The sequence below is a fragment of the Trichomycterus rosablanca genome, chromosome 5 (genome assembly GCF_030014385.1).
Source record: "Trichomycterus rosablanca isolate fTriRos1 chromosome 5, fTriRos1.hap1, whole genome shotgun sequence".
In the NCBI taxonomy this organism is placed as follows: domain Eukaryota; kingdom Metazoa; phylum Chordata; class Actinopteri; order Siluriformes; family Trichomycteridae; genus Trichomycterus; species Trichomycterus rosablanca.
The window spans coordinates 22,155,745-22,171,924 of NC_085992.1; the positions used below are offsets into that span (position 1 = coordinate 22,155,745).

The following is a 16,180-nucleotide window of genomic DNA, read 5'->3' on the forward strand; positions in this document are numbered from 1 at the left end:
GTAGATTCACTCTTCCCAGCCTGGTGCAGGTCTACAATTTTCTTCCTGGTGTCCTTCGACAGCTCTTTGGTCTTGGCCATGGTTGAGTTTGTAGTCTGACTGTTTGAGGCTGTGGACAGGTGTCTTTTATACAGATAACGAGGTCAAACAGGTGCCATTAATACTGGTAACGAGTGGAGGACAGAAGAGCTTCTTAAAGAAGAAGTTACAGGTCTGTGAGAGCCAGAAATATTGCTTGTTTGTTATTGACGAAATACTTATTTTCCACCATAATTTACAAATAAATTCTTTAAAAATCCTACAATGTGATTTCCTGGATTTTCTTTTCTCATTTTGTCTCTCATAGTTGAAGTGTACCTTCAATTACAGACCTCTCTCATCTTTCTAAGTAGGAGAACCTGCACAATCAGTGGCTGACTAAATACTTTTTGACCCCACTGTATCTAGCTGATTTACATTGACCTAAACCTGGATGAGAACAGTACAAACCAGAGAGGTAAATTTAAGAGAAAATATAACTGTGACAATTTACATTTGGGTAAAACTGGCTAGCCCACTACCAATGAGATCCAGAGTTTGAATCACCAAGCTGATATTGGCCTGATGTGCATCTACACAGACATGACTGGTTGTGTATGAATGTGTGATGCCGAACAACCTAGCCATTGGAAGGTGCACTTATCAGTTTGCTTTTAGTGCCGGTCCCAATCCCGGATATAAATAAGAATGGTTGCGTCAGGAAGAGCATTCATTGTAAAAGTGTGACAGATCAGATACACAGCAAAAACTTGAGTGTTGAAATTTCTGAGTTAAACATTTCAGAGTTGATTTTCACTCTCAAAGTGTCATTTTAACACATTCGGATTTAAATTGTGTTCAGTGTTGGAGTTATTTGGCAGAGTTGATTGGATCGGTGTTAACCTAACTTAGATTAACTTAAACTCCGCCCATGCATTTAGATTTAATTAAACTCTGCCCATGCATTTTACTCGGTTGGAGACAAGGAGACGACGGTGCTATTTTCCTCCTCTCAAGTTTACGCGGTAAGTGTAATTAATTCAGTCTTAATGTATACATTGATGATGATATTGTCAGTCTAAAACATAGCTGTACTGAAGGATGTGTGTGTGAGAGTGAGAAAGTTTCTGTTGTAAGTACGCTGCACAAACTGACTGCAGCTGATTGCTGCCACTTAAGTTACATCAGCTGCTTTTGGTCCTGTGTGATTTTTTGTTTGCGTGTTTAGCCGTCTAGTCAGCTAGGTTAGCAAGCTAAATGACTTGTTTTCTCCCTGCCTGATGGGGAACTGTGTACTGTGGTTGTTTTGTGTTCTTTTTTCAATGATTAATCTGGGCAAATGGTTAACATATTGGTGGCTCATATGATTGATAATCATGGGTATGTGTGTTCCATATTCTTTTTATTTGTGCCAAATAACTGCATGACAATTGCATAAATTTAAATTACATATTTAATCTCTTTTAAGATTAAATGAAAATCTGAGAAGATGATGAGGGAGATTTTTCAGCACCGCCAGAAACTTAATGATCCAGGCAGATGTGCTGATATCCTTTCCACCTTCCCAAGATTTCTGAATACAAAAGGATTGGTAAGTTTGGAATGATGTTTATACTGGGTTGAAATTAAGCATTTAATGTAGTAGAACAACTAGTAGTTTAAACTTAATTCTTCATTAAAGGCTGAACAAGATTCTCCTGTTTTGATGACGAGACGGAATGCGTTCTTCAAGCCGAATATCATAAAAGAGGCCAAGAGGCTCACTTCAACACCAGAGCTGCGTCACGTGTTGCAGAAAGTTCACCAGGAAGTGATCTTGAGTCGACATGTGTGTTTTGCGTGTTTTAATGCATTTGCTATAATTTTCACCTTTCATAGTTTATAGACTGGACAATCATTGTCTGTTTACTGTTCTTAATATATGTCTCTTCATTGTTACTTATCTGGTCACTACTGCACTTTAACTGTATTATATGTAAATAATCTCTATCTTCTGGTTAGATGCTACTGTGTTTCGTTGGCTCTGTACTTGTACTCTGCACAAAGACAATAAAGTTGAATCTAATCTAATAATTGCAGTCTTTTTTTGCATTAATTTATGCATTCATTATTGTAGAGTTTAAGATTTAGTTTGTTTATTCTCTGTTTCAAAGTTTATCTGATTTAAGGGAAAATATGACCAATAGATAGACGTTTCAAAACTCAACACCTCTCTGTAAAAGTATTAAATTTGATGAATTTTCCATTATTTGATTGTGACTTTGTCTTCAGCCTATGACTAACAAATGGCCTGTTGTTGCTTTCTTGCATCTTTTGCATCTTCAACCGCCGCCACCACCAGGAAAATTAAATGTTATTTTTGAAAATTATTTGGTGTATTGGAATTAATTCTGCTTATTATTAGAAGAATAATTTAGGGAGTTAAATGAACACTACTGAAATGGTAAAATATAACTCAGAGCAGTGGCTTTTTTTTTTATTTTTATTTTTTTTAAGATAGAACCCAACAGTGGTTGCATAGCAGAGCCTGGATCTGAACCACCAATCTTCCGGTTTATAGCCCAAAGCTCTACCCACTAGGCTACCACTGTCCAAGTTCAGCCAAAGTTTGTACTCCCTTAATTACTTTAACTTTGTTTTATGAGTTAAAACAGGAACTCTGACAAGGTGTTAAACATTTAACTATTTTGAAAGTGTTGATTTAACTCTTAAGAGCTATATAAACCCTGAAGAAGTGTTAAAATTAACTCCATGGGAGTTAATTCAACACTGGACTTTTTGCTGTGTACGCCAACCATTATGAGCCACTTTGGTGCCCACTATGAATGTGGTAGAAAATGTATTTAAAGATGTGATATGATTTTATTAGATGGAAATAATTTTTGCATTATAATATGCAATGCATTTTAAAACGCTTCATATTGTTGTGTTAGGAATATGACTCCTCACCAAAGCGGAAAAAAACTCACCACCAGCCTAAAGCATCAAGGGGGGGGGGTCGTTGTTGGCTTTATTGCATTATTTTTCCAAGTTAAGGTAAACATTTGGTAAAGTAGTAAGGCTAAAAAGACCTTGGATCATCTCGAACAGCTTATTCCTACATGCTCTGGTAGATCCTTAAACAAACTCCAGTTAGTTCAAAATGCAGCAGCTCGAGTGCTAACTAGAACTAAAAAATTTGATCATATCACTCCTGTTCTATCATCTCTACACTGGCTGCCAGTTAAATTTCGCATTGATTACAAAATACTTTTACTAACCTATAAAGCGCTACATGGTCTGGCTCCACAGTATCTGAGTGAGCTTATTAATTACTACAACCCAGCACGTCCACTTCGTTCACAAGATGCAGGGTTACTTATAGTTCCTAAAATTAAAAAGACCAAAGCTGGTGGAAGAGCATTTTCTTACAAAGCTCCACAACTTTGGAATAATCTTCCTGCCTCTGTTCGGTATTCGGACACAGTCTCAATGTTTAAGTCTAGACTGAAAACATATTTATTTTCTCAGGCTTTTGATTAATATAGACAAAGGCGCAGAGCTTGGGGGTTCTTGGTCATAGAAACTTGTGGTGATCAGGGATGTTGGGTCGCTGTCGTTCTGCCTCTCTTGTCCAATCACTCTGGTTTGGGTAGGAGAGGTGGGCGCTGATGTCCTGTGAAAGCCTTCATGACCTTGTTACCTGCTCGCTCTCCCTTTTAGTTATGCTGTAATAATTAGGGCTGCCGGAGTCTAAAACTCTCTGTAAAACTGTTTGTCAACTAGCATTGTACATTATTAACTACATTCTCTGTTGTTTTACCCCGAGGGCATTCTGATGGAAACCTGTTTACCCGCCGAGGTTAAGGATTGAAGTCGAGACTGCCGGGACAACGATGCTGCTCCTGTCAGATGTGACGGGTCTGGAGTAATTGCAACGACAAGAAATCACTACAGACTTTATTGAAGACTAGAGCGGATAACAACTCTATTATTATTTAATTGTTTATTTATCTATTTATTACCACTGTATGCCTTTTAGATCATTCAATTCTGTGTTTGTATGATTTGTGTAAATCGTGTATTTATTTAAAGTATCCTCCAGACCACCCAAGAAGGACGGGCCCTGTTGAGTCTGGTTCCTCTCAAGGTTTCTTCCTGTAATTTTCAGGGAGTTTTTCCTTGCCACAGTCGCCCTCGGCTTGCTCAACAGGGGTTTTTGTATCTGTTGGTCCTGGATTTTGTAAAGTTGCTTTGAGACAATGTATATTGTAAAAAGCGCTATATAAATAAAGTTGACTTGACTTGACTTGACTACATGTATGTGTGTGCAGAACGTGGTCATTCACTGGAAACCAGCGCTCATTAGAGAAATCATGATGCTTATGGGAAGTGCTTGTGGCTTCACTGGCTTGAGGCTGCAGCAATCGCAGAAAGAAGACAGGATCATATTACTGATCACGTTATGTTGTCTCTATTTTGAGGCCAGGTGATTCACAAAGCAATTTGATACAGAATCACCAGGGCAGACTCGTAAACAACACAGTGCTGGAGCTACTGAACGTAAGTCAGGTTATTACACGACTAATGATGCACGGACGCCTTTCATAAGCGGTATAATTGTTCAACCTAGACTTTAGCATTGCAACAGTAAACCCGTCTGTCTCTTTAACAGTGTACTGGCTGTTCTATTGACATTGTTCGATTTTATTAATAACTAATGTACGGAAAAATTTCTCTACAAAACACGTGCCCAGACCCCACCCGAATTTCTGACAGATAACTAGTTTCTAACCTGCCAAGCTAGCCGGCTAACAATAAGAATTCAGAGCGAACTCAACTGTCACAACAAAGCAGCTAGCATACATAAACCAACATCCGCGAATGTTTTTCTCCTCTATTTATCCTGGCTAATACATAATAACCACAAGCTGACAGTCAAATAGACAATAATAACGAGCTTGCTAACTTACCTGACTGGAGTGCTCGATACCCGGTCGGCGTTAACTCTCGGCTAGTCAGCTAAAGCTAAGGCTCCGGCGAATGAATAGAGAATTTCAATGATCTCTGGGTTGAGTTGGTACAAGTCGTCCCGGTGTAAAGTCAGGAGAAACAAAGGCGTTCAAGAGCGGTACAAAAGAAAATAATGCGTAATACCATCCATTTGTTTCTGACCTGACCCGAATCTGACCTGAGTATGAAGAAAACAATTAAAAATAAACCCACAATGATGAAAGTTACGCGGAGCTGCTAGCTAGCTAAACGCCTTAGTGGGTGACGGGTAAGTAATAGAGCCAGTATGAGAAAGCAGAGGCGTCCAACACAGCAATCGCACAGCTAACAGCGCCACCTGCTGGTGAAATCCTCCCAGACAAGCACCCACAATATGAGAAAAGATGCAGCACTGCGTCAGAGCCGCAGCTATATAGATACCTAAGTCATAGAAACCTGCAGCACCTTTAAAAAGCGAAACACTTTATAGTGTTTTTAAATCATCTTTTATTTTACTCCTTTTTTATTTAGCAGCAGTAAACGTCAATGTTTACTTATTTATAGAGTGAATTATGGTCCTAAGCTGCGTGTGTGTTTCCATCTAGCGTTTGAATAAGGAACCGCGGGGTCTTACAGACACCAACATGCCCCTACCAAAAGTTAGGACAAAGTTAGTGTTATCACTTCATTTTTAAAGGCTTACGGATGTACTCTCTTTATAATTATCATTATTATCTTTGTTTGGAACGTCGTAATAGTATAACAACAGTTTACACAGTTTCACCTTTTCCCAAACCTTGGTTTTGATCTTCAGTAGGAATACAAAATACCCAGGGTCTGGCAGCAGTACCTGTATGATAAACCTGGATAGTTCTTCCTAGGATAGAACAATGTCTAGGCACAATATGATAGCAGATGCAAGAAAACGTATTATTCTTTTTTATTCTTTGTGTTTGTGTGTGTCTGTGTACATGTATGTAACGGATTAATGTTGAGATGTTTTGTGATGGTTTTCTTGTGTGCCAAAATGAATGCAGCATTAATCTGTGGAGGGGATGAGGATGTGAAATAATGTGGAAAAGGAGCTGTCCCATGCAGCTGATGAGTATGCACCATGAGTATTTTGAAATACATCCTATGCAACATGTGGAAGGTCTCTTTGTACTCCTGAATGCATTTATATACTGCAGAATGGACTGCATCAGTGGGCAGTTTATTAAGCATGAACAACATTGCTTTCACCACAGAAATTTCATTGTGCAAGCTCATACTGTTTTGCTCAATGTCTGCAAAGTGGCTTCAAGAGAGAAATGAAAAGATGCTGATACTTTTAATGCAAAGTGTAGTAGAGTAAGCTTGCTCGTTTTAAAAACATTTTGGCAAGAGTTTCATTTATTTAATTTTGGATGGCATTTGATGTGTATTTAGAGTTTTATGAATGCATTTTGCAATTATCACGAGTTTTGGGAGTTTAGCCTAATTAAAAGGTCTGCCTCATCCACATTACCCTGATGGCTAACTCATTTTTTCTAAAAACTTTGTCTATGCTTTTAACATAGTACCTTTTCCTTTTTATGAGTTTAACCCAGTAGCTGGACAATACTTTCACCTATCTTTGAGCAACTCTGGTATTCCTGCCATGCTGACATTGCATCAACATGAGGAATACTAGAGACATATTTAAGGAAACCAATTCGTTCAATTGCTCTTTTTTAAACAGGGTATCCTGAATATGTCCTTTCATTCGGAACTGGAAATTTTCAACAAAAAAAGCAAAAGCAAGCATTTCATGATAATATTCTATCCATGGTACCAGCCTGCTACTAATACTTTTCACAGTTTTTTCCAGCTGGTTAATCACTAAAGCAGTAGCCACCAAGTAAGCTGGTAAATTAAAAGAAACACACATCTTGTAAAACCTCATCTGTGAAACTATACAAGACTACTAACTTAAGAACCAACGAAAATAAAAATAAAACAAGAATTAAAGGTATGAACAGTTTTGCTTGGATTGCTGGGAGCAGCAAACTACAAAAGGTTTAGCAGATCACTTAACCAAGTTGTTACTGCATGTGTGAGGAACACACACACACACCACACACACAACACACACACACACACACACACACACACACACACACACACACACATTCAATTCAATTCCCAATTGCAATGCAGTGCATTTTGTGGTCAACGTCGAAAATACCTATAATAGAGTTTTTACTGGATGGGCAGATAATTCCTCTGAGTGGTCATTTCTTAACTCTCAGCTCACCCATAGACAAGCCCCTGTTGAGAACGGTTCCTTATTTGTATTGTATCTGATGAACACTATCAAATAGTGAAATGACAAAGTAAAAAGTAAAACTCAATGCACACACATCAACATTTTAAAGAACTTAAATGCCAAGATTTTTTATATTACATAATGTTAAATGTGGTATTATTAGTGATGCAAAACACAGCGTTTTGAAGCAATGAAGCTTTCCTGCAAACTGGATCAAAAAAGGGGTTTATTACGCGAAGCTTTTTAACATGCTACTGAGTGGCGACATCTCCTGGCCAAATCAAGTAACTGCAATGTGTTCTGGTTGCTGTTGCAACCATCTAATAAAGTCAACATAATAAAAATGTCTTTTGTTTTGAATATTTTTTGTAAAGTCTGTCAAAAATTATAAAAATGAAACCAGACACCACTTATGCATCTATAATAGGTTCATATGGCCAATTGTAATTTATGAAACAATAGATGTATTGATGTTAATGCAATAGAAAGTGCTTGTGATATCAGTACTGGACTTTTTATTTGAATTGAGGAGGGGTGGTTGTGCAACTAAACCATATTTTTTGTGGAAACAAAACAAGTGTTTTGGGGCTAAGTTGATTTATTTTTTATTGACAATGTCCCCAGTTTTAGAAAATATCCGCTCACAGGGGACTAATAAAAATGCAGAGCATAAAATTGCAGAGCCAGAAAGTAAAGATGAGGGTAAATTGTATTCTGCGTTGAATATTTGAATTCTGCGGTCCAGGGGATCCTTTGATCTCTATATATTCTGAGAGCAGACTAAGCACTCGACCTAAAAAGCACACCAAACATTAATGTTAACAATACCAACAATATTTGAAAAGAAGAACATAGTTATTGGAAATTTAATGACATACGTTTTATCTTCTTAATTATTATTCTTATTTTTCGTATGATGATAAGAATAATGAACATTTTATTTACCTTGGATGTCTTGTAAAAAAATGTTTCTAAACCTCTGACCACTCTGACCTCTGACAAATCTCATTTTAGCACCTAAATATATTGGGTAGAAAAGAAGGTAAAATATTTTTGAGTGGTTGTTTAGGGGGTAAATTTATAGTCATATATAATGAACTCACGTTTATGTTTAACAGAAAGTGTTAAATCAAAATTCTTTTAAAATGCTGATTTTACACGAATCACGTTTTATTTTTACTTTAAAGATAAGAAAAAGAAAGAAAGGGAAATTATTAACGTTGCTTTTTTTATTAACAGCTTATTTTACACCGTCTGAGGTAAATTAAAAACGTTGTAAGGCGTAGCTTCTCACCATTTGAGAAAATCAGTGGTAGATCCATATCTCGCGATACCTGTCGGTTTCAGAACTGCTTTGGATCAGCGATCTCGCGATAACTGCGCCTTAGTCCTGGTCACAAGTTCACGGTGTATGTAGCTCAGTGGAAGTAAACAGACGTTGCTCGTAGCGGATATGCGCTACATTATACACCACGACAGTGTGATTTCTTTCCACAGAAACTGAAAGATCTTTCTTTTTAAAATGTCCTTTATAGGAAAGCAGAGGTGCGGTAGTGTGTGAGGTAAATCTGTATAAACTGCGCTACCGTGTGAAGCGTCTCTCTATCTGCTTACATGGATCTGTGCTGTAATAAAGTCAACACATTAAGCTTATAATAAACTACAGTCTGATCACATTGTTTTTGGAAAATGCACTTTGTTGTGGAGGTAAAGGGAGTTAAATCTGGATATCATTGTGGCTACTGTGATGAATCGGGGAAAAAGTTACCTATGGTAAGTAAAGAACAGGTGGAAAGCGCTTTTGCAAGAGTTTAGTTAGTCCAGTGGCATTTAAACTTTGAGCCAGACCTTTTCCCGGTGTCATTTAGCTGTTAGCCAGCATAATAAAGGATCTATCCATCTATCCATCCATCCATTTATCTATCCATCCATCTATAAAAGGCCTTCCAATGTAATTCCAGCCCAGATAGCTGGCTAGCACTCAGATAGCTGGCTGACTAGCTGTAACCGGCCTTTAAATCCAGCTTCTTTCGCTTACGGCCAAACCACCTTGGGAACGCCTGATCTCGTCCGATCTCAGAAGCCAAGCAGGGTTGGGCTCAGTCAGTACCTAGATGGGAGACCGCCTGGGAATACTGAGTGCTGTAAGCTTTTTATTTTTGGGTTTCAGCCCCATTCATGAAGTGTCATTTAGCTTTTAGCTAGCATAATAAAGGATCTATCTATCTATCTATCTATCTATCTATCTATCTATCTATCTATCTATCTATCTATCTATCTATCTATCTGTCCTTCTGTCTATCTATCTATCTGTCCTTCTGTCTATCTGTCTATCTACAGTATCTATCTATCTATCTATCTATCTATCTATCTATCTATCTATCTATCTATCTATCTATCTAATCTATCTAAAAAAGGCCTTCCAATGTAATTCCAGCCCAGATAGCTGGCTAGCACTCAGATAGCTGGCTGACTAGCTGTAACCGGCCTTTAAATCCAGCTTCTTTCGCTTACGGCCAAACCACCTTGGGAACGCCTGATCTCGTCCGATCTCAGAAGCCAAGCAGGGTTGGGCTTAGTCAGTACCTAGATGGGAGACCGCCTGGGAACACTGAGTGCTGTAAGCTTTTTATTTTTTGGTTTCAGCCCCATTCATGAAGTGTCATTTAGCTGTTAGCTAGCATCATAAAGTATCTATCCGTCTATCCGTCTATCCGTCCATCCGTCCATCCGTCCATCCGTCCATCCGTCCATCCATCCATCCATCCATCCATCCATCCATCCATCTATCTATCTATCTATCTATCTATCTATCTATCTATCTATCTATCTATCTATCTATCTATCTATCTATCTATCTATAAAAGGCCTTCCAATGTAATTCCAGCCCAGATAGCTGGCTAGCACTCAGATAGCTGGCTGACTAGCTATAACCGGCCTTTAAATCCAGCTTCTTTCGCTTACGGCCAAACCACCTTGGGAACGCCTGATCTCGTCCGATCTCAGAAGCCAAGCAGGGTTGGGCTCAGTCAGTACCTAGATGGGAGACCGCCTGGGAATACTGAGTGCTGTAAGCTTTTTATTTTTGGGTTTCAGCCCCATTCATGAAGTGTCATTTAGCTTTTAGCTAGCATAATAAAGGATCTATCTATCTATCTATCTATCTATCTATCTATCTATCTATCTATCTATCTATCTATCTATCTATCTATCTATCTATCTATCTATCTATCTATCTATCTATCTATCTATCTATCTATCTATCTATCTATCTATCTATCTATCTATCTATCTAAAAAAGGCCTTCCAATGTAATTCCAGCCCAGATAGCTGGCTAGCACTCAGATAGCTGGCTGACTAGCTATAACCGGCCTTTAAATCCAACTTCTTTCGCTTACGGCCAAACCACCTTGGGAACGCCTGATCTCGTCTGATCTCAGAAGCCAAGCAGGTTTGGGCTCAGTCAGTACCTAGATGGGAGACCGCCTGGGAATACTGAGTGCTGTAAGCTTTTTATTTTTTGGTTTCAGCCCCATTCATGAAGTGTCATTTAGCTTTTAGCTAGCATAATAAAGGATCTGTCTGTCTGTCTGTCTGTCTGTCTGTCTGTCTGTCTGTCTGTATGTCTGTCTGTCTGTCTGTCTGTCTGTCCGTCTATCTATCTATCTATCTATCTATCTATCTATCTATCTATCTATCCAGCTATCTATCTATCTATCTATCTATCTATCTATCTATCTATCTATCTATCTATCCATCCATCCATCCATCCATCCATCCATCCATCCATCCATCCATCCATCCATCCATCCATCCATCCATCCATCCATCCATCCATCCATCCATCCATCCATCTATCCATCCATCCATCTATCCATCTATCTATCTAAAAAAGGCCTTCCAATGTAATTCCAGCCCAGATAGCTGGCTAGCACTCAGATAGCTGGCTGACTAGCTATAACCGGCCTTTAAATCCAGCTTCTTTCGCTTATGGCCAAACCACCTTGAGAACGCCTGATCGCGCCTCCTAGTGGTAACAGGAAGTGAACTCTGACCTGCAGTTTGGGAGGGAAAGGCTCTCCCACACCTTTTCTTTGTTTGGTTATCTTTTGTTTTTTTGACAGAAAGTTTGTTTTGGAATAAGTTTCTTTTACAGTTTTCTTTTGTTTTAGCTTCCCGGCAGCTTTTCTGCTTGGGGAGCCTGTATTTTCTTTAAAAAAAAAAAAAAAAAAAAAAAGAAAAATTGATGGATCAAACGGCTTGAACTCAGCTACCGAAACAGGACAATGGATAAAGGATCACCCTACAAAGACTATGTTAGAGATGGATGGATTACAAGGTTTTGACACGGAAAAGGATCAACGGACAAAGAGAATGGACACCCCAAAAAATAATGCTATTTCTGGGAAGGAAAATGAAATTGAAAAACAAGGAGTAAACAAAAAGAGCAAGGAGACACAGAACAATGGATTTAATCTGAAACCAAAATACCAACGTGAGTACCGAAAAGAAGCAACGCTAATAATTGAACCGAGCGTGACAAACGACGAGTTAACAGTCGGTGATTTAATAAAAGAACTGGACAAGATACTTGGACCAGGGAAACTAATAGGACTAAGACCAAGACAAAACAATGAGTTTGAAATAACTTTGGACAGTGAACAGTCTTGTGAGCTTCTATTAGATGGATTAACAATTAAAGGACATAACTATGATATCAGAAAGCTGTGTGCAAAAGAAATGATGGTGTCGTTTCTAAACTTGCCAACATATACAGATGATGCAGAAATCTTGTGTAAACTGATGAAGTGGGGGGTAACCCCGATCCTCCCGATTCGTCGCCGCTTCTACCCAGGCACAACGGTAGCTGATGGAACAAGATTCATTAGAGTGAAGTTCCCGAAGGAAGTGGTATCACTACCCTACAGTGCAAGATTTGAAACTGGGGATGGTCCGCAGTATTATCGGGTCATACATGACAAACAGGTCAAGGTCTGCAGACTCTGCATGAGCCCAGGTCATGTGATGCGAAGCTGTCCCCAGTTCACATGCAGGGAGTGCCTGGAGCAGGGCCACTTTGCCAGAGAGTGCCAAGCGACAAGATGCCCTGACTGCAACAAGGCTCTAATCCGTTGTGTCTGTGAACCGGAGGAAGAGATGGGGCAACATGAAGATGAAGCAGCAGAGGGTACGGGGACCCCCCCACAGAAGCAAACACAAGAAAACACAACTGAAGAAACGGTAGAAGAAACACCAAAGACAACAACAGAGGACAACACAGCACAAGAACAACAACAAGCTCAACATAAAGAATGTGATGACGACAAAGACCAACAGACAAAAGGAGAAGAAAACACACAAACAGCAGAAGGAGAAGACAGCATGGACTGGGCACAGCAGTATAACCAAGAGGAACAAATGGAAATAGTAAGAAATGATCAGATTAAATCAAAAGACACTACAAATGATGTAAAGAAAATACACTACTTAACAAAAAACGTGAAAAGTGGTAAAAAACAGCTAAATATAGCAAAGGTACTAGAAAAACAGAAGAAAAGAAGGCAAGAAATCAAAGAGAAAATGGGAAAAAAGAGGGAGGAAGAGTTACTATCAGAAGAGAAAAAATGAATGTAAACCTATTAAAACTATTCATTCTTCTTATGTTGAGTGTAGTGACAATTAACATAAGAGGATTAAGCTGTCCACAAAAATTTGAGAAGTTAAAAACACAGACAGAAAAAGCGGACATAATATGTTTACAGGAAACAATGTGGGATGAAAAAATAGTAGAATGTTTTAAACAAAAATGGAATGGTGATATATTTTTTAACAACGACACAAAAAGGAAAAGAGGAGTAGCAACACTAATCAAAAAAGAAGTAGGGAACAAAATAGAAGAATTGTATAAAGACAAAGAAGGTCGGATATTGGTTTTAAAAGTAACATTAGAAGAAGAACAATTTGTTTTATGTAATTTGCACGCACCTAATGAGGAATATAGTAAAAAGGCATTTTATAATAACCTAGACACCTTAATGGAAAAATGGAACAATGTGATTTTAATTGGGGATTTTAACACAGTTTTAAATAGAATTGATATAGACAGTGCAATGATATATAAAGAAGACAAAGGCAGAGACAGTTTAAATAAAATAATACAAAAATATTGTCTGGTAGATGTCTGGGGAAGACGAAACAAGGGAACAATTGACTTCTCCAGAAGACAAATAGTGCAAGGAAGTTTGAAACAAAGTAGAATAGACTTCTTTCTAAGTAACAAAGATATAGAAAATAATGTAAAAAGAATTTTTTATAAAAAAACCACACTGAGTGACCATGAGCTTTTATTTATTCACATAGATATGGACAAAATAGAAAGAGGAAAAGGTGTATGGGTTTTAAATACAGATATTTTAAAAAACAGTTTGTATAAAATAGAAGTAGTCTTCTATTTTGTCTTAAAATAGAAATATCATAGTAAATAGTGTTCAGGATGAACTTTTTATCAAAGAAAAATTGTTATGGTGGGATAATCTAAAGTTACAAATAAAAAACTACACGATAGAACACAGCAAAAAATTACAAAGAATGAAAAGAGCCAACGAAAATATGATACACAAAAAATTACAATATGAACTAGCTAAAGTAGCTACAGGAGCAGGGGACTTAAACAAAGTGCTAAATCTAGAAGAAGAACTGAAAAATATAGAAGAACAAAAATACAGGGGAGCAATGATAAGAAGTAGAATAAAATATATGATAGAAGGAGAAAAGTGCAACAAATTCTTTTTTAACCTAGAAAAGACAAAACAAAAAGCAAACATAATTAAAAGTATTTTAAAAAATGACACAATAGAAGTAAAAGAAACAAATGAAATATTAGAAACAGTTGCAGACTTTTATAAAAACATGTTTCAAAAAGAAGGAGTAAATAATACAGACAAGCAATTTTTATTAAATCATATACAAAAAAAAGTGCCAGAGGAAGACAAAGTGATGTGTAACAAAGACATAACAGAAGAAGAAATAGAAGAAGCAATATCACAGTTAAATAGTGGTAAAAGTCCAGGGCTGGACGGCCTACCAAGTGAATTTTATAAGGTTTTTAAAAGTGTTTTAACTCCGATTTTACTAGAAGTTTTTAATGAGATTCAACAAAAAGGAGAACTAAGTAGGAGTATGAAATTAGGAATGATAAAAATTTTAGTTAGCTAGCATAATAAAGGATCTATCTATCTATCTATCTATCTATCTATCTATCTATCTATCTATCTATCTATCTATCTATCTATCTATCTATCTATCTATCTATCTATCTATCTATCTATCTATCTATCTATCTATCTATCTATCTATCTATCTATCTATCTATCTATAAAGGCCTTCCAATGTAATTCCAGCCCAGATAGCTGGCTAGCACTCAGATAGCTGGCTGACTAGCTATAACAGGCCTTTAAATCCAGCTTCTTTCGTTTACGGCCAAACCACCTTGGGAACGCCTGATCTCGTCCGATCTCAGAAGCCAAGCAGGGTTGGGCTCAGTCAGTACCTAGATGGGAGACTGCCTGGGAATACTGAGTGCTGTAAGCTTTTTATTTTTGGGTTTCAGCCCCATTCATGAAGTGTCATTTAGCAGTTAGCTAGCATAATAAAGGATCTATCTATCTATCTATCTATCTATCTATCTATCTATCTATCTATCTATCTATCTATCTATCTATCTATCTATCTATCTATCTATCTATCTATCTATCTATCTATCTATCTATCTATCTATCTATCTAATCTATGAAAGGCCTTCCAATGTAATTCCAGCCCAGATAGCTGGCTAGCACTCAGATAGCTGGCTGACTAGCTATAACAGGCCTTTAAATCCAGCTTCTTTCACTTACGGCCAAACCACCTTGGGAATGCCTGATCTCGTCTGATCTCAGAAGCCAAGCAGGGTTGGGCTCAGTCAGTACCTAGATGGGAGACCGCCTGGGAATACTGAGTGCTGTAAGCTTTTTATTTTTTGGTTTCAGCCCCATTCATGAAGTGTCATTTAGCAGTTAGTAATAATAATAAAGGATCTATCTATCTATCTATCTATCTATCTATCTATCTATCTATCTATCTATCTATCTATCTATCTATCTATCTATCTATCTATCTATCTATCTATCTATCTATCTATCTATCTATCTATCTATCTAATCTATGAAAGGCCTTCCAATGTAATTCCAGCCCAGATAGCTGGCTAGCACTCAGATAGCTGGCTGACTAGCTATAACAGGCCTTTAAATCCAGCTTCTTTCGCTTACGGCCAAACCACCTTGGGAACGCCTGATCTCGTCCGATCTCAGAAGCCAAGCAGGGTTGGGCTCAGTCAGTACCTAGATGGGAGACTGCCTGGGAATACTGAGTGCTGTAAGCTTTTTATTTTTGGGTTTCAGCCCCATTCATGAAGTGTCATTTAGCAGTTAGCTAGCATAATAAAGGATCTATCTATCTATCTATCTATCTATCTATCTATCTATCTATCTATCTATCTATCTATCTATCTATCTATCTATCTATCTATCTATCTATCTATCTATCTATCTATCTATCTATCTATCTATCTATCTAATCTATGAAAGGCCTTCCAATGTAATTCCAGCCCAGATAGCTGGCTAGCACTCAGATAGCTGGCTGACTAGCTATAACAGGCCTTTAAATCCAGCTTCTTTCACTTACGGCCAAACCACCTTGGGAACGCCTGATCTCGTCTGATCTCAGAAGCCAAGCAGGGTTGGGCTCAGTCAGTACCTAGATGGGAGACCGCCTGGGAATACTGAGTGCTGTAAGCTTTTTATTTTTTGGTTTCAGCCCCATTCATGAAGTGTCATTTAGCAGTTAGTAATAATAATAAAGGATCTATCT

General features: G+C 37.8%; 1 protein-coding gene and 8 non-coding genes across 11 annotated transcripts in view; 8 read left to right on the plus strand and 1 right to left on the minus strand.

The window, feature by feature from the left end:
• Positions 1–5,213, minus strand: part of tmem63ba (transmembrane protein 63Ba) — a 50,693-nt gene extending 45,480 nt beyond the window's left edge. For all 3 annotated transcript variants that reach the window (XM_062995864.1, XM_062995863.1, XM_062995862.1), the window contains exon 1: positions 4,971–5,213. The gene's annotated coding sequence lies outside the window, so the exon portion shown is untranslated. The remainder of the gene's footprint in view (positions 1–4,970) is intronic.
• A 4,095-nt stretch (positions 5,214–9,308) lies between these two features.
• On the plus strand, positions 9,309–9,427 carry LOC134315707 (5S ribosomal RNA). The gene has a single exon (XR_010012770.1). It is a non-coding gene; the product is annotated as a 5S ribosomal RNA (ribosomal RNA).
• Positions 9,428–9,784: 357 nt separating this feature from the next.
• On the plus strand, positions 9,785–9,903 carry LOC134315615 (5S ribosomal RNA). The gene has a single exon (XR_010012681.1). It is a non-coding gene; the product is annotated as a 5S ribosomal RNA (ribosomal RNA).
• Positions 9,904–10,234: 331 nt separating this feature from the next.
• On the plus strand, positions 10,235–10,353 carry LOC134315708 (5S ribosomal RNA). The gene has a single exon (XR_010012771.1). It is a non-coding gene; the product is annotated as a 5S ribosomal RNA (ribosomal RNA).
• Positions 10,354–10,668: 315 nt separating this feature from the next.
• LOC134315403 (5S ribosomal RNA) lies at positions 10,669–10,787 on the plus strand. Its single transcript, XR_010012554.1, has one exon. It is a non-coding gene; the product is annotated as a 5S ribosomal RNA (ribosomal RNA).
• Positions 10,788–14,747: 3,960 nt separating this feature from the next.
• On the plus strand, positions 14,748–14,866 carry LOC134315328 (5S ribosomal RNA). Its single transcript, XR_010012481.1, has one exon. It is a non-coding gene; the product is annotated as a 5S ribosomal RNA (ribosomal RNA).
• Positions 14,867–15,162: 296 nt separating this feature from the next.
• On the plus strand, positions 15,163–15,281 carry LOC134315406 (5S ribosomal RNA). The gene has a single exon (XR_010012556.1). It is a non-coding gene; the product is annotated as a 5S ribosomal RNA (ribosomal RNA).
• A 292-nt stretch (positions 15,282–15,573) lies between these two features.
• Positions 15,574–15,692, plus strand: LOC134315879 (5S ribosomal RNA). Its single transcript, XR_010012935.1, has one exon. It is a non-coding gene; the product is annotated as a 5S ribosomal RNA (ribosomal RNA).
• Positions 15,693–15,988: 296 nt separating this feature from the next.
• LOC134316002 (5S ribosomal RNA) lies at positions 15,989–16,107 on the plus strand. Its single transcript, XR_010013051.1, has one exon. It is a non-coding gene; the product is annotated as a 5S ribosomal RNA (ribosomal RNA).
• Positions 16,108–16,180: the final 73 nt, after the last annotated feature.